General features: G+C 39.2%; 1 protein-coding gene across 2 annotated transcripts in view; it reads left to right on the top strand.

Annotated features, from left to right (window-relative positions):
• Peak1 (pseudopodium enriched atypical kinase 1) overlaps positions 1-18079 on the top strand; it is a 218971-nt gene that overhangs the window by 134430 nt on the left and 66462 nt on the right. The window contains exon 4 of one of the 2 annotated variants that reach the window (XM_038322798.1): positions 14557-14648. The exons of the other annotated variant lie outside the window; for it this stretch is intronic. The gene's annotated coding sequence lies outside the window, so the exon portion shown is untranslated. The remainder of the gene's footprint in view (positions 1-14556; positions 14649-18079) is intronic. 2 annotated transcript variants of the gene reach the window in all.

Here is an 18079-nt window from a genome sequence, read left to right as displayed (position 1 = left end):
AAGATCAAAGATCATGCTCAGTGGCAGCTCGGATTGCCAAGCCGTCGTCCATGCCAGAAAATTCTTCTGGTGGGGCTCAATTTATTTCATGTCATTCTCTTGGTATTGAATGGTTTCATTCTCGTTTCTTTACTTTTCCATTTTTACCAACTTTAGGTGATTATTATAAATAGAATCATACAACATGCCTCTGACATGGCACATTTTACAGATGCCACTTTTGTATAAAGCATGGGTTTAGAGCCACACAGGCCAGGGTTCTCATATTAGCTCCTGTCTCCTGGTTTTATACCTCAGGGTCTCACTTCTCTCATCTGCAAATTAGACAAATGATCCCGGGCTGTTAAAAGGATAGATAGTTAGCATTGTTTTCAGCATAGTGACCGCATCATCTCAGTGTTACTTCCTTTCCCCTTCCCTGGAAGTCCAGTTACAATGCCCTATAGAAGTACGGAAGTGGGCGCTCTGTTCTTTGCAAGTTTGTACTTAGCGACTATGTTGTTGCTAACAATGTATCAAGTTTAAGCAACTCAAGACTATTGTTACAAGTTTCAGGGAACAGATTCCACCTCTCTCTCTTTTTTTAAGGAAAATAAAAGTTTGGTTTTTTTTTTTTAAATTCTTTTAGAAAGGGAAAAGCTTCCTCCTGTAGTAGGTGCAAATAAATACAGAGACTGTGCAGAGATGAGAGACCTTGTAACACTCAGTCCTGACTTGGATGTCTCTATCGAATCCCTCCTCTCAGAGCTCAGAGAACCCTGTGGAATAGGAGGCAGAAAGAATGTAAGAGCCAATGAGAATAGAGGACACCAAGAAATAAAAGCCTAAACACAGCCGGACTGACAAACAACTAAACTCCTAGATTGTGGCAACATGGGCAGGGCCTGCACAGGTCTGTATCAGATAGTATCCAGATGCTAAGGGAAGCAGACAAAGCCCACATCCCTAGCCCAGAAGCTATCTCCACTTGATGCCACTAGCAAATGAAAAACTAGTTCTCTCCAATAGAGTCTCACTGGGAAAACAAACTGCTCTTAAGGGCAGGCCTCATACCCAGCAGTAGATGCCAACACAAAACCAACTCAATGGCATCTTTAGAGGTTCTTTATCTCATAATGCTTTGTCAGGGCTTTTTTTGTTTGTTTTAAACCTTACAGATCGGTGTGTGTGTGTGTGTGTGTGTGTGTGTGTGTGTGTGTGTGTGTGTGTGTGTGTGTTGGCTTCTGGTTTCTTATATTTATGAGATTCTTATGTGTATGAACATGTATGTCTCTGTGTCTACATATGTTTCTAGTACTTTTTCTTTGGCTCTTTTGCTTTTGTTTATTTTTATTATTATTATTATTTAGATGTCTGTTTTCTAACAAGAGACAAATAGGATGTAGATTTGGTTGGGAGGGGAGGTAGGGAGGACCTCAGGAGCTGGGGGAGAGTAAACCATAATTAGTATATTGTATGAAAATAATCTTTCCAATAAAAATAGAGGGGGAGGGAGAAAGGAAAAGAGTACCAATTTATTTGTGCTACCTTTCAAAATCTTTTAGTCTCCATGTTGCTTTAACATGTCATACCTTTCTCCCCTACTCTAGTCCCCTTCCTCTTGCCAAATAACCCCTCTTCTGCATTCAGGTCTCTTCCTTGAGGTGGAGTCTGCCTATGAGAGATAGATTAATCCCTTTTCTGTTGCTATGATACTGCACCATGGCCAAGGCAGACTAAGGAAATGAGTCTGTATGGGCTTATGGTTCCACGGGGGTTAGAGTCAATGATGGTGAGGAAGTGTGGCAGCAAGCAGCAGGCATAGCTGGAGCAGCAAGCATGAAGCAAAGAGGGAACAAACTGGACGTGGCTTGAGGATTTAAACTCTCAAAAGTATATCTCAGAGATATACTTCTGTCAGCAGGGCCACACCTCCTAGTCATCCCCCAAATAGCTGCACCAGCTGGGGACTATGTTCAACCATCGGAGCATCCTAGAGACGTTCTCATCCAAACCACAAGAGAACATGGGATAGGTGTCCCTGTGTCTGGCCTTTTATTTTTCTTCCCCTCCCTTAACATCATGATCTCTGAGTCAAAGGACAAATTCTTAAAAAGATATCACTGTCTATCACACTATAAGATCTATATAGTAGCCCCAGATTTTATTATATAAACTGATAAGCTTTATTTCTTAATTCTACTGCTTCTCTATTTCTAAATAGCATTCTTTTTTCCTCCCCATGAAGAAATATCAGTCCTATTCTTTTTTTAGCTTGAAAGTACTGCAAGAGGTGTAACATATTCTGAACGTTGTCTTTTCATTATTTTATTGTATCATCAGTGTCCATTTTTATCTTAATATATTCATGGCCTCTTTCCAAGGAATTTCAGGCACCTTGGAAGTAGCCTGACATTTAGCCAAAGGCATGAATGACTAATTTAGAGTTGCTTTAAAAGACAGAAGCAGGCGTTGAATCTCCAACCACAACTATGCTAAATGTCACACTTAGACCACACTAGTTCCCCATGTGCATCTGAGTTGTTATTTATTTTTGACTTCAGTGTTGTTTCAAATCAGATAAAGCTTTAATATTAATGCAGTCTTCTGGTTGGAGCTGGCTGTGCCCTGAGAGTGGGCAGTGTGCTCACCAGCCACTCTTCCCGTTCAGTGAGTCACGTCCTCTGTGTTCAGGGGGCATCGTGCTTGCTCGCTCCTTCCTTCCTTCCTTCCTTCCTTCCTTCCTTCCTTCCTTCCTTCCTTCCTTCCTTTCTTCCTTCCTTCCTTCCTTCCTTTGAAGATTTATGGAATATTAACCAATTGCACTTTTCACAGTTATGCAGTAGATTGTTTATCAGGGTAGTTTGGAGTGTTCCTGTCCACTTACGTTGTCGTAAGTCATTGCTTTTCCTTCATCCAGTCTGGGGTCTGTTTTCCAGCAAGGGTTCCTTTGTGCTTGAACTAAGATTTATGATTGATTTTGATATCTCATCTTACTGAGTTTTATCTCAAAATATTAGGTTACTTTTTTCTTAAATATGTTTTCATTTTATTTTGTGTATATGGGAATTTTTTATTGTGGTTTGCCTGCATGTATGTTCATGCACCACATGCATATCTGCTGCCTGAAGAGGTCAGAAAGAGTCAACTGTACTGGGACTGGAGTTGCAGACGGTGTGAGCCGAATCTGGATACTAGGGATCAAGCTGACATGATTTCAGTGAGCAGCCAGTGAGCTCAACTGCTGACCTATCTCTCCAGACCCAGAACATAAGATCCTTACTTTTAAACCTACTCGCATGCTGAACAATACCCCCAAATATTTTGCATTTATATTGTCTAATATGACCAAAACTTTTAAAGCAGTGGGTCTATCAGAAATTATTAAACCGTAGTAATGGAATTTTTAAAGATTATTCAATCATTGCACAGAAACCTCATCATGAAAATGTTCGTGTCATTTTTACTTTTAATTACATCCAAACTAATTAAATTCTTCTTGAATGTTATATAAACCCTACCTCTTGATTTTAAGCAAGAGCCCAAGGAAAATAATAAAATAAAAATTGCCTTTGCCACTAAGGACGTTTTTTTCTGGTCTATAACTACAAATTTTGTTGTTTTTATTATTGGCTTGCCCTCTCCTAAGGATTCTTTGGGGTAATCCTTTCATTTTAAGCAACAGCCATTGCCATACATCCTAAACAAGCACCACTATCTCAAAATTCTGTCTTCTAGGTTTAGTTTAGAAGGCAGTATATGTTGTCTTCAACTTTGAAGGTACATTCCTAAATCATAATTTTTATCATAATCACTAAGTTCTCCAAAGGGATCATATTTAAACTTCTTCAGTTAGGTTCCTCTTAGAGTTGACTTTCCAAGGAGCAAATTTTCTCTTATCATTTCCTTATTTTCTGTCAATGACTAATGTTTGTCATCTGTTGTTGTGTGCCAGATGATAGACTTGCCTCAAGGTACCTTTTCCATGGTTTGTCTGTGCCTTGCTGCCTCCTTACTTAGCTTGCTGCTCAGTTTTTGGTATTTTTAGCAAACCAGAAAGCATCATCTCCTGTAAATCTAGGGAGACTTGAGCAGTTTTCTATTAGAATGTGTTTGGAATGATGGTGACAGAGGTAATATAAAACAGAAGAGTCATGAACTTCAGGAGCTAGGAAAACAGAAAGCGCGACCTATGGGAATTCTTCCTCTCTCCAAAAGAAATCCTACAAGTATTTTGAGACCTACCAATAGGTTATGCACTTCCGTCCAAACAGTGTTTGGGGACAACCCATGCATGGCAACCTGTTGTGCAGGATTCCCTTGTACATGTTATTCCGTTAGTTGGTGGTGCTCTAGTTCCCACTACCTGGCAGACAAACTGAGGAGGAAGGGAGCTAAATGAAGAACACTATTTATCTCTCTTTCACTCATTGTCCCTTTAAAAACAACTTTGATGAGTTTGGAGGAGCTTTCTCTACAGCAGAAAACTTGTAGACCTGGTATTTAGCTGGCTTTTACTTAAGGTTAAGTAGATTATAGAGGGATAGCAGGGCTCATGGCTGCTTAGCATGAAATATCGAGTGATCTAGAGGGAAACACAAGTGTGATGGTGTTGCTGCTGCAAATCATTGTGAAAGATACTTGCGAGCTTCCCCGTAAGTCTGCACCTTCCGTGGGAGCACATTTACGGAGCGGCTTCCTCAGGATAGAGCATCAGCAACATATGTCTAATAGGTGCATTCATTTTAATATGCTCATTCATTGAATAGTCCTGATTAATTAGTACATGTCACCATCTGGTACTTAGTGAGACTATTCATTTTTTAAATGTTGAAATTGCAGGGAATGGTGCACACCAATTAAAATCCTTTTAACTGGATTGTGTTGGTATAAAGTATACGTGTAGGAGGACTTCATTGGAATTCAGCATGCATCTCAGGGTGCATGCATCAGCCTGAAGTCAATTAGAACAAAGAAAGTCAAGAGAGGGGAAAATGAATCAAGTGCTGTCCTTTTTATAAATGTGTCTGCTCCTGTGCTAGGCTTTTGCTTGTTTCCCCTCTCATGTCTCTTGGTTGTCCTCCCACTTTTCTGTTTATCCTGAGATCCTCTGTCTCTCACTCTCCATTGTTATCTTCCACATTCTCCTCTCCTCTCTAATCATTCACACATTAAGACAGGAAGGAGCACGGATGAGTACTTTATGTAAGCGCAATATAAGTGTCTCTGTCTCTCTGTCTCTGTGTGTGTGTGTCTCTCTCTGCTCTCTGTCTCTGTCTCTCTCTCTGTCTCTCTCTCTGTCTCTCTCTCTCTCTCTCTCTCTCTCTCTCTCTCTCTCTCTCTGCCTTTGGAGAGATTGTGCATCAGTTACCAAAAAATTCTGGGGCTGGAGAGATGGCTCAGCAGTTAAGAGCACTGCTTCCTCTTCCCGAGGTCCTGAGTTCAATTCCCAACCACCATATGGTGGCTCACAACCATCTATAATGAGATCTAGTGCCCACTTCTGGCCTGCAGGCAGACATATAGGCACAACATTGTATACATAATAAATAAATAAATAAATCTTTTTTAAAAACTTGGCTACCTTTTTTGAGTTTGAGATCTTTAATATTAAAACATTTTAATTAGAATAATCACTTAGTGCTGCTGTGACCTGATTTTTATACAAAATACAATTTGGAGTGCCTTTTTCTTCTATTTTTTAAAGTCATTCTAATGTGTTTATTTTATAATCTAATAGATGTAAATAATAAAACCATTTGTATGAAAATGTTCCCAAAACACATTCTCACTTTTCATGTTTTATTTCCTGTTAAGCATAGCATACAGAATATAATTTAATATTTTTGCTGCCCTGCTATAGTTAGTGTCCATATCCAACACAATGCTATTATAGAATATCCTAATGCCACTAAGAGATATAGGACTGTTTACCCTCTACTGAAATGCTTTTGAATTCTCAAGCTTGCTTTTTTATGTTTTTTTTCCCCATCTGCTTATTGGTAGTCCTTTGTCATTGTGTGACTACTTCTGTCTTCAGTTAAACCAGATAGCAACACACCACTTATTTGTCTGTCTAAGAACTGAACAGTGCCATCACTAAGTGAGAAATGTCTCTTGCCTTCAAATACCTAAAATAATGAGGGAAGGAAGTATACAAATAGGCTTGAATGGCATGTGACAAGGCTCTAGGGAAAAGAACAGTTAATTCTAAGAGGAAGATGAGCCACTTCATGGGGGCGTTCACTTTGCCTGGGTCTGTAGAGTTTTGAGCAGGTGTTACATGAGTGGGAGGATGCTTTAAGAAGTATCGGGAGCATTCATTACATTTTATTCTGTGGATTCAAGTGTATTGTATAGACAGCTGAGACCTCTGTATGGTTATGGAAAAATAAGGTACTTAAGAGCTATTTTAGAGAAATTAGGAAACAGCAACATATCCTCTCAGTAGTCTATTCAAAAAGCAAGTCCGGGACTCATGTGACTTGCAGGAGGTGGGGAAAGAAGAGGATAGATTCGAGAACTAAGACTTGGCCATTGATTGAATATTACACAAGAGGGACCATTCAGAGTTGACCGAGCCTGAAAGCTTTCCAGTATGTGAAACTGCCAAGGACTGTGTACAGTGGAGGGAAGCTCATCAGCTGTCTGAGGAGACAGGTCTATAGGTAACTGGATACCGGCGTCCAGCGCTTCAGAAGACCGAAGCAAGAGGGATAGACTATGGTACTATTGCACCCTTAGGTATTTGCAAATGGACACAATCACAAAAAAGATAACTAGAATCCCTCCCCCCTTTTTTATTCAGTGCTAGGAATCAAACCTAGCACATCACACATATTTAGTTAGGTAATCACTTTACCACTGAACCACATCCTTAGCCTTTGTATTTATTTTGTATGTGATGCATGCATATATAATATACGTGTGTGCACGTGAGGGGTACAGTCTTTGTGGAGGTCAAAGGTTGACTTTGGGCACCAGATAACTATTTCCATACCAGAAGTGCTTATTATATATGCGAAATGGTTATAATTGTCTCTAATTAATAAAAGACTGTTTCAACTTCTTTTTGCCTTAAGTTTATTTGAATAATTTCAAAATTGTATTTAACCCAAATTTACATTTATATAATGTTTAGAATAGATTGTAGATTTTAGAAAAGATTTAAAAGTATTCATATGCCCAAACAGCCTATGGATTATCTCTTTTTTTATTTGTTTGTTTTGTTTTTTGAGACAGGGTTTCTTTGGGTAGCCCTGGCTGTCCTGGAACTCACTCTGTGGACTAGGCTGGCCTCAAACTCACAGATCTGCCTATCTCTGCCTCCTGACTGCTAGAATTAAAGGTGTATGCTACATGTGCTAGTTGGTCTGAGTATTGGAAAAAGACCCAGAAGGGCAAGTAGCAAGGTTTTGTTTTTTTGAGTGGCAGGGTTGTTGTATATCTTCATTTTCTGATATCTTTCATAACATAAAGAATTAAGTTCCTCTTTATTTAAAAAGAAGATTAGGTCCATAAAGCATAGGTAGTCTGAGCATTTTGGTAAACTTATGTAGGGAATTTGTAATATCTTAGAGTCTTATTTGTGTTTCTAAGTGTTCTTGTAGTGGTGGGTTGTTAAAATAAGAATAGAAATGATACCAGATGCTCTGATAACCATAATAGCCGTTAGCATAGCCTAGCACTACTTTAGACTGGTGAGCGTCCTGCCTGTCACATGGCATTCTAAGAGACATTGCTCTTTAAGAGTACAGTGATATAGACCACCAGCAGCATTCTCAGTGATGAGAACGAAGACCCAGCATACTTTGGTGAAGATACTTTAACTTTTCTTCTGTCAGATTGCTCCTAGCCTATTAATATCCAGTACCTCCCCAAAGTCCAAACTGTGGCTGTTTTTCTTGAGGAAACCTGTTGGCACTTTTTTTGTATCCATCTGGAGTGCTTAAATCCTCTGGTGACAGCTCCTATTTTTCATGCTCCGTCACTGACCCATATCTTCAGTTCCTGAGCCCCAATTTTGTGTTTGTGCTTTAGAGGATTGTCACTATTTCCCTTTCATTGTCTCTCCTTCCACTCCAGCATCCTGTATATTTCATATCACTCTTACTGTACTCAAGGTTAGGCGTCAAGTTTGTTATGAAACATAAATTAAAGATGTGTAGTCATTTACCTGGTTTAGGATGTATTTGATAGCTCCATTTAGAGCATCAGTTCAATTTTGTTGTTTTGCTTTGTTTTTTCCATTATTTTCTACACTTAAAGAAGTGTAGCTGGTGTTAGCTTGATTATCCACAACTTCATTCTGTCTCCTGGGAAATCATCCTGGGATTTGACCTAAAGGACTTTAGTGTCATCGTTATCCCTTCTTCCCCAGTGCCCCATTGGTTGATAAATCTTAACTACTTCGCGTCTCATCGGTCCCACTGCCTCTGCGTTAGTTCAGGCTTGTTAGAGATGTGCTAGCCACATTGCTTTCTACCCGCCGTGTTTCTTTCCCATTCCTCCTTCGTTCTTACAGCACACAGTATTGCATCCCACTGTTGCTCAGAAACCTTTCCGGATATACTCGGATGACATCCTTTGAAATTGATGCATAACACAAGTCTGAAAATGGGTTGTTAAATTTGTTTTGATATTTGTTTGTTTTTCATTTAGGTTTTCTTTTGGGAAGGCAGTTGCAAATAATTTGGAATAAATTTTCTGTATAGAAGCAGTAAATAGTAAATATATTTATAAGTCAGTTGAAACTCTAATCCATCCAGGGTCACTGAAGCCTAGCAGTACAGTTAGGACTTAGCAGTATTTCTGGAGAAGTAGCTTCCCAAATGCCTAGTTTTTAAGTCAAGATGGAGTATGGGTACACATAGATGGGGCTGTAATAGATTACTGTCCTTTGTATATCTACTGGATACAGATTATAACAGGAAATAGCTAATGTTTACCAGTCAGCCAAAGAGTTAAGCATTTTATGTTATTTTATTCCATTTTCATAAAACCTGTCAAATAGTCACTTCCTTTTATAGATGCTTAGCAAATTAATAATGTGAATAAAACCACAGGAGAAATACTTATCTAAAATAAAATAGTATTATTTTTAAGACACTACTTTTAAAATTTGGTAATTTATAAATTTTGGTAATTTATAAATCTTCTTGAGTTAAAAAATTAGTAACTATAGATTTCAGCATTGATATACATTGTAAAATTTTACTTAAATACAAACATGGAATTAGTTATGGATTCTATATTTCTATTTTTCTTTTAATTATAAACCAGACAGGTTAAAGTTACATACAAAAAGCCTGATGGAATACATATTAATATAATATGGTAGATAATGCTTTATTGAAAGTAAATTGTTTTTCATACTGAATATAAACTGCCTGCTACCTCAGTTTTCTTTGTAGTTTTCATTAACACTGGCTTACTTTATTTTTTGAGACAGGGTCTCATGTAGGCCATGCTGGCCTCCAATTCACAATGTAGTTAAGGGTTATCCTAAATTTCTGATTCTACTGCCTCTATCCCCCATGTGTTAGAATTATAGTTATCATAGCACCATGCCCAGCTTGGTCCTCTTATGCCATATTTCTTTCTTTCCTTTTTCAAGACTTATTTTTATTTATGTGTTTATGCCTGTGTATGCATGTGTAATTCAAGGTGTTCTTGAAAGCCAGGTGAACTTATAAGCAGTTGAAAGCTGCTCTTGGGTGCTGAGAACCAAACTCAAATCCTATTGAAGAGCAGTAAGTGCTCTTAACAACTGAGCCATCTCTCCAGTCCTTTCCTAACATACTAAAAATCCAACATTGGCACAATAAATACTGATTATATCACGATGTCATTTTTGTCTTCACTTGGAACTGATGAGTCATTTACATAAGAACTGAACCTGTTTTTCCCCTTCTTATTCCTTATAATAGTAGTGTGCTAGGTGCCAGCTCAGATTATAACCACAAATGTACACACAGACCTAGAAATAATGTTTATATGCTTTGTAGTTATAAGTGGCAATTGTAATGGCCCAGCATTTATGTACAGTGTATGTGTGGATATGCTCATTTGTATTAAGGCCCGTGTGCTCTTTGGTGTGCCTATGGAGGTCAGAAGTTGACCGTAAGTGTGATGCTCTATTGTTCTCCATCTTGTGTGTGTGTATGTGTGTATGAGTGTGTGTGTGTGTGTGTGTGTGTGTATGAGTGTGTTTAGATAGAGTCTCTCACTGAACCTGGAGCTCATTGTTTCAGCTAGGCTGGGTAGCCAGCAAGTTCCAGCCATCAAACCTTATCAAACAGTGCTGAGGTCCCATGCACAAACTGCTACACCAGTATCTTATGTGGGTGCCAAAGATCTGAACCCAGGCTCACAATGTACAGCAAGCACTTTATCCTCTGAGCCATCCCCCAAGTTCCTGTGTTAACTTAGACAGATTTTGCTTTTCACTCAATACTAACCTATTTTTGAGAATCACAGGACCTTGAAAAATACACCCTGGGTCCCAGTTTAGGAAGAATTCTTTCAGTGCATTTTAAAACTTGTTGCAGGCAGTATTTTCTTAATAATAAATTTGTATTTCTCAAAGTACTGTGTAGTTCAGACTTTGATTAATTTAGCATTTCTTCTTTAAAAGCTTAAATTAAATGTTTTATAGAACATATTGTTTACTCTTTTGTTTTAAACTTTTTTAGTTTAGTTGAAAATATAATACCACCTACCAAAGTACAAGTCACACTAGATAATGAAGTTTCCAGAAATGGTTATGTTGCTAAAATCATAGAAGTGGGATTTCTTTTTGTAGAATAATCGCCTCTTTTTTCTTCCCAATTTTCTTTTCCCTTTGTTTATTTTTCTTCTTTTTAAGTATTCGTCATCTCTCTTCTCCTCATTCCTTTTCTTGTAATTTACACACAACCTGTCTTCTCTGTCAGCGAAACTCCCTAATTTAGTGCTCAGCCCAGCTTTCTCCACTGGGACAGCAATGGGAGCTGAATCGAGCCGTTTAAACCATTTGTGCATGCATGATTTGCATTCACCCATGCTGCCTCTGCTCTGCTAGCTCTGTGACCTTGGGCAAATCCCAGTTCCTTCATCCTAAAAGCAGGACAAATAATATGCTCATCACAAGGTATTTGAAAATTATGACTCTTTGTGGGCACAGTGACTCCATATCTGTTACTTACTAGAATTTATTTATCATGTTCTTACTTAGGTCTAGTGTTTTTTTTTTAAGCAGTTCATTAGTGCAAATAAGAAAAGGACATAGCACAGTCCTGTCTTCTCAGGACTTACATATTTATAGTATGGTATAATATAATAATATTTAAGGAGTCAGTAAAAACTCATCACAGAGGTGACATCCAAACATGATCATGAAGGGTAAATAGTCTTGGCAAGCAGAATAGTTTTAGGGGTCATTCTAATCTAACCAGAAAGAACAGTTCATGAACAAAACAAAATGTGGAGCCCTTGGTTATTATTAGAGAACAGTTTAACTTCTCTAATAAATAACCTAGAAAAAGGTTTGTGAAAGTTTAGAGAACATTTTGATACTTTAATAGTAAAACTAGTTGCTCTCAAGTTATAAATAGGAGTAATACTAAATGTATTTGACTGGTTCGTCAAAGAGAAACTTTGACGCTGAGCTGGGACCTAGCTGCGTTGCTGTATTGTGCTGCATTGCTGTGTTGTGCTGCATTTGCTGTGTTGTGCTGCGTTGCTGTGTTGTGCTGCACTTGCTGTTCCTTACTTCTTACCTGGGGTGACTACCTTGTGGTGAGACCAGCACACTGCTGTGGTTCTCACTTCTTATCTGGGATGACTACCTTGTGGTGAGACCAGCACACTGTGGTGGGGGTGACTACCACGTGGTGAAACCAGCACACCCCTGTGGTTAGAGCAGCTGGGTGTGGATGGGCTTCTTCTGTCTTGTAATAGGACCTTAAGATATGCAAATTAAACATGTTTTACTTTGATCTCTTCTTTGGGTAAGACAACTTGGTGTCTTAAGAGCTTGCCTATTCTTGTGGTGGCCGGGAACTGTGATGATGATGATGGTGGTGGTGGTGGTGGTGATGGTGATGGTGATGATGATGATGATGATGATGATGATGATGATGATGATGATGATACCAGGTCTCAAGTTAAAGTCCTTCTCATAGAATTTCTACTTGTGTTCCACACTGAAACTGTCTTTTACCTCCTGCAATCTTCTTCCTGCAGCTTTACTCCTACTTCCTCTCCCCCCACCCCCTTTCAATCATATACCAAAGGTTTCTGCCTCTGGTAGAATGTCTGACAGCAGTTTTCAGTGTGGACAAGGAAAGGTTGGGAACGATGGCGTGCGATGCTTGTCACACTTTCCTTTACTTTTTTATATATAAGTGAATCGCATATCCCATTATGTATTGTAATGAGAACCTTGCTTTATAAATTTTACCCTGGATCCTAGAGACTGACTACTGTGAGCTGAGTGAGGCCTAGCTCCTGTGTACAGCAGCAGTGAGGATTCATGTCTTTGCCACCATGGAAATGTGACAGATTTTAGAGAGAGAGCTAGTGCTTTCAGGAGCTGCAGGATTGAGGATGGAGTTTAGCAGTCCATTCCCCATGTTCCTTTAGTATTAACAGATTTCCTTTGTTACCTTTTAAAGAATGCGATGTGTGTGGTGTTTAATAGACCACCTACACAGTCCCTTTTTAAGGACAAGAATTGTGTCCTTCTTGAGGCGCTCTTGGTCTTGATGCTGGCAAGATTGAAATCCAGCATGAATTTGGTTGTTTTTTTTCAAATCTACTTGAAACAGTTAGACAAGAAGCAAACTAATTATAGTCATTGTGGAGTAGCAGAGAGCATAAAGCGATAGGAGGTTCTTAAAAGGCCTTCATGATTCAAAGTGAAATCAGCCACTCTTGAATAGCTTTATCTTGTAGCTAGGAGGACTTCATCCTGAGAGTTACGAAACAGAATTCTAGGTCATGGGATCCTAGCTAGCTTGGGGGGGGGGAGGAGGCAGCTTCAGCCATTAAATTCTCCCCATCAACCAGTCCATCTTGAGGATTTGTTTAGAATGGTAAGGAATTGTGCTTAGTTTGAGCCTGTGCAGATCTCATGTGCTGTCACAGTCTCTGTATCAGTCCTGTTGTGTCTGGACACTGTTCCCTTGGAGTCATCCCAGCACTGAGAAGGAAAAGTGGACACAAGTCCCACCTCTAACCACGGAGCCATTTGTGTAGGTATCCTGGAAGGAAAAAATCAGTTTTCTCCAGTGGGGTGCTTTTTGGATATATCACCACACTCCGAGGCAGGTCAACATAAAACAGAGTCCATGGGATTTGGGATTTTTTGACAGGGTGTTTTTTGTTTAATTTTGGTGGGTTTTTATTTTGTTTTGTCTTGTATTATTGAATTTTATTTGATTTTCATTTTTTTATTTTTGGAAAGAATAAGGGAAGGGGAAGGAGTGGGAAAGAACATAAAGTTGGGTACGTAGTGGTGGGTGGACTTGGAGGAAAGGGAAACATGATCAAAATACATCATCATGAAAATTAAATAAAAAGATTGTAAGGAATATCCGAGCAGTTGAGCTCTGCTTACCAAACACTGCATTTTAGTGTTCTGTGTCAGACCTGTTCTAGCAAATAAGCAGTGCACCCCAGCATGCACCATTGTTTCCTTGTGTACGTGCTTCAAGAGACACTTTTCCAATGTCTCAAACATAACTTTGGTGACTCAAATTTCCTGTTTAGCAAGTGGCATTGTTGAGCAGGAAAAGCTGCTAGGTGTTATCGATTGCCCATTAAGTCATTCCACAAAGACATTAAAGCCAGAGGATTGTGCTTTGGATGGACCTGCATGTGGTATAACTTCTTTCTCTAAGAGCCAGCATTACGTTAAAATAGTTTTGACAGCATCTTTAACTGAACATCTTTGTCTCCAAACATTATTAGTGTTTAAAATGAAGCCCTCAAAATCCAGGCTTTGTGGCTTAGACAGCAGCTCCATCTGGTGCTTGCTGAAGGTGTCTGCTCAGCTCATTTCTTGGTTTTATGGCAGCATAAAAACAGATGTACACAGAACTTTCAAAGGAATGGCCGCTCCGAGATGGGTTTCTAGGGCAGAGAGTGCTGATTTGGGTTAATTGTGTTCTTGATGAATCTCATTTGTCATTTTTGTTAATGTGATAGCTGCTAATGAATTCCACAGCCATCTTTTGATTAACTCAGAGTAGGAAATTATTTTTTGTATTTATTAATCTTGGGGAAAAATAAAACAATGTACTACTTATACAGAAAATATGCAGTCCCTTATCGAGAATAAGTTAGCTTGGTTGGCAAGATATCAGGCAGGATGTATTGCTCTTGTTATTCAATATCATATGGTGCTAAGTACATAGGACGTGTTTAAAACAAAGAAAACTTGGTGACTCACAGGAAATGCCTCAAGTTGCTAATAGAAATTAATTCTGAATAATAGGATTTCACAAGGATTTCAATAGGATTTCTGTTTTTATTCTGGCATTTTGTTGTTCTTGTTTTTTTACTTTTTGTTGTTGTTTTTTTTTTAATTCCCAGGAAGTCTTCACTAAACAAAAGAAGGAAAACTAACAACAGAAAAGAAATAGCAATTTTAGGCATATTGTCAGGTCATCGAGATGGCTCAGCAGGTAAAGTTGCTTGCTGCTCAACCTGACAGCCTGAGTTCGATCCCCAGAACCCTCACAGGTGGGAGGAGAACCTCCTGCACACACATCATATAAATACAGTTATAAACAAAACATAGACGGTGTAGCCTTAAGTCTCAGGTCTCTCACTTGCTGTAAGCTTAGGAGAGTCGTTTTCTTTTCTGGTCTTCCGACCCGCTGGTTCATCAGGCAAAAGGAATGAAAAGAGGGCTTTGTCAGTTTTAACATTCAAAGATTTGAATTGTGCTATTTTTTTCTTGCCTTTTCTGTTTCCTGTTCTTCTCTGTAATCCAATATTATCATTCAACATTATCTACTTCCTCCTGTCTTAAAATCAAGAAGTCATTTCTGATCTCCAACTCTTCCCACCCAAACTTTTCCAGAGAGTTATCCACCATTGTTCCGTCATTTCCTCTCCAACCCACTACCATCTGGATTCCATCCTTACTGCTATCTCCATGCTAAGGTGACTGATGAGTCTCTCCCGTCAAGTCTAATAGGACATGTGAGTCCTCGTTTCCCAGTACCTCTCAGCAGCATGTGAAATAGTTGTCTTCTCTCTCGGGCTTCTGCCTCATCGATACCTTGAATGCAACTTTTATTTGCCTTTTTCTGAAAGAAAGGGATAGTAATGTTCTTTTTCCTGGTTCACACGACAAAACCTTAGCCCAGAAAATACCTCAGTGCTAGCAGTTCCCAAGCAGATGAGACCCACTGAGTGCTCTCCTGTGTTCTAGGTTGGTAAAATCAACAGCCTGTTTTGTTGTATGCAGGCTCTCAGAGTGTGCACTGATCCTCCTCATACAGAAGTTAGGCCCCTTCCAGTGTTACTATCTTGGTAAACACTCGTACACATTGTTGGAGCACATAAGCTCCACCTTAGCACCTCTTGACTCTCAGAGTCCAGCTGTTCTCTCTTCTGCTTTTCTGTGCCTTCCCTGATGTGCTGCCTCACCCTGGGCCAGATTCTCATCAGATATCAACATGCCTATAGCAGCGTTTTAAAATGTTCTTGTCTTTCATTCTTCCCTCCAAAGTCCATTTTCTGTCCAGCCCAAACTGTCTTTTATAGCTCAGGTTCATTGAAGTTTAACTTACTTATAGTAAAAGTCACCTGTTTTAGTACTGAAGTTTTGTGAGTTTTGACAAATATTTATAGTTACATAGTTACCACCATAGAGCATTTGGATTGCTTCCAGGTTTTGTCTGTAAATCTCTGTATACTGGTTTTAGTGTAAATAGAAGTTTTCATTGTTTCTAGTAAATACTGAAGAATGAGATTGGTAGGTATCAAGGCAAATTTATGTTTAACTTTACAAGAAACTGCCAAACTGTTTTCCAAAATGCTTGAACCATCCAAGTTCCCATAATTACTCCACTTGCTCATCCCCCACCCCCACAAACACGCTCACTAATCATTCCACTAAATTCACAATGGCGCATTATTATGGTTGAAATTTGCATTTCTATATGAGAAATGACATGCAGAGTCACATATCTATAAGCTATAAACTGCCTATATGTAGTTGTGCTTTTTGTTGTTGTCGTTTGTTTTTTTTCTCCTTGAAAGCCCACCACTCAGCTCCCAAATAAATACACGGAGATTTATTCTTTCCTACGATCCCAGCCGTAGCTTTGTTTATTTCCTAGTCAGTTTTTCTTAACTCAGATTATCCCATCTACCTTTGCCTCTAGGCTTTACCTTTTTCTGTTCTTTATGTCTTTATTTCTTATTCCATTGATGGCTGTGTGGCTGGGTGGCTGTTTGGCTGGGTGGCTGGGTGGCTGGGTGGCTGGGTGGCTGGGTGGCTGGGTGGCTAGATGGTGGCCCCTGGTGTCCTCCTCTCCCTCTCTTCTCACTCCTCTCTATTTGCCTGTTCTCCTTCTCTTTATTCTCTGCCTGGCAGCCCTACCTATCCTTTCTCCTGTCTAGCTATTGGCCATTCCACTCTTCATTAGACCAATCAGGTGTGAAGACAGGCAAAGTAGCAGTTTCACAGAGTTAAACAAATGCAGCATAAAAGGATGCAACACATCTTTGCATCATGAAACAAATATTCCATAGCATAAATGAATACAACACATCTTCAAATAATATTCCACAGCACCTATATATAAACATACATCTGTGGCAGTGTGTCTTCTAAAATTCATCTTTTGTTTTCTCTGGATTTGAACTCATACTCCCAAACCCTCTCTGTTTTGAAAGTTTTTTTTAATTAGATAGAATCTTGTTTTACAAGTGTGTGTATGTACTGAACCCAGAGCATTGTGGGTGCTACACAGCCATCCTATCACGAGGTACATCCCAATTCAACATTTTTTATTTTGATGGGATACAAGTTCAGCTTTTTCATATATTCTGTATTAAATCACAGCACGTTTGTCCAACCTAAGACTAGGATTACTGTAGCTTTATATACTATAAGTCTTGAAATTAGGAGGCTTGATCCTTCCAACATACTTCATGGTCGTTCTAAAAGCATAGAACTACAGTAGTTTTCTAGAAGGTCTGCAGCACTAAGATGAGCCACACAGAACTTTAAAACCAGTACATTCAAGCATAGTGTCTGTTCCTTATCCCAGACCTAAAGAGATGACTGAGATATAAACTGTGACTTTAAAGGAGTATAAAAGTTGGTGTGCAGACAATTAAAAATGAAAAGCCTGTGGCTCAGGAGATGACTTGGTCAATAAAGTGCTTGCCCAACAATCATCAAGAAGGGTATGGTGTCGTGTTTATAAGCCCAGTACTGTTGGGGACAGCAACAGACATATCCCAGGAGATGGCTGGCCAACCAGCCTAGCCAAATTGGTGAGCTCCAGGTTAAATGCAGGACCCTATCTCAAAATATAAGGTGGAGAACAACTGAGAAAGATATCCAGTAGCATCCTCTGGCTTCCACATGCACATGTGTACACACTCAACAGTAGCATCCTCTGGCTTCCACATGCACATGTGTACACACTCACAAATGCTTACATGCACCATACAAGGAAGGAAGGGAGGGAAGCCTTTGTTTGTGGAAACAAAAGGGGGCTTCAATAATCCAAGAAGAAACGAATAGCCCAATTGGATAGAATAGTAAGAGTTGCTTTTCAAGATGAAGCAGGGATGCTAAGAGGCATGGACCCATCTTACAGCTCAGAGGTTCTAATACCTTGTCAAAAACGAAGATTCTTGATTTGTACCCAGATATTGACTAGGTAAAGGTTAGAGTGTTCCCGGTTGTAATTTTTATTCACCTGGCAGCCCCCAGCATGCACACTAACTTAGGAAGCAATGCATAAGGTGAGACTGACCAAGAATGCCTAGTACCAAGCTAATTATTAGTAAGGAGAAGATATAGTTACATCCGATGGTGTAGTAGAACTGTGAGCTCACCTGAGATTAAAATGCAAGTTTCATAGGT

This window comes from Arvicola amphibius, chromosome 3, assembly GCF_903992535.2.
Source record: "Arvicola amphibius chromosome 3, mArvAmp1.2, whole genome shotgun sequence".
Taxonomy (NCBI): Eukaryota; Metazoa; Chordata; class Mammalia; order Rodentia; family Cricetidae; genus Arvicola; species Arvicola amphibius.
Note: the sequence above shows the minus strand (reverse complement) of the source record. Positions and strands in the feature narration are given on the sequence as shown.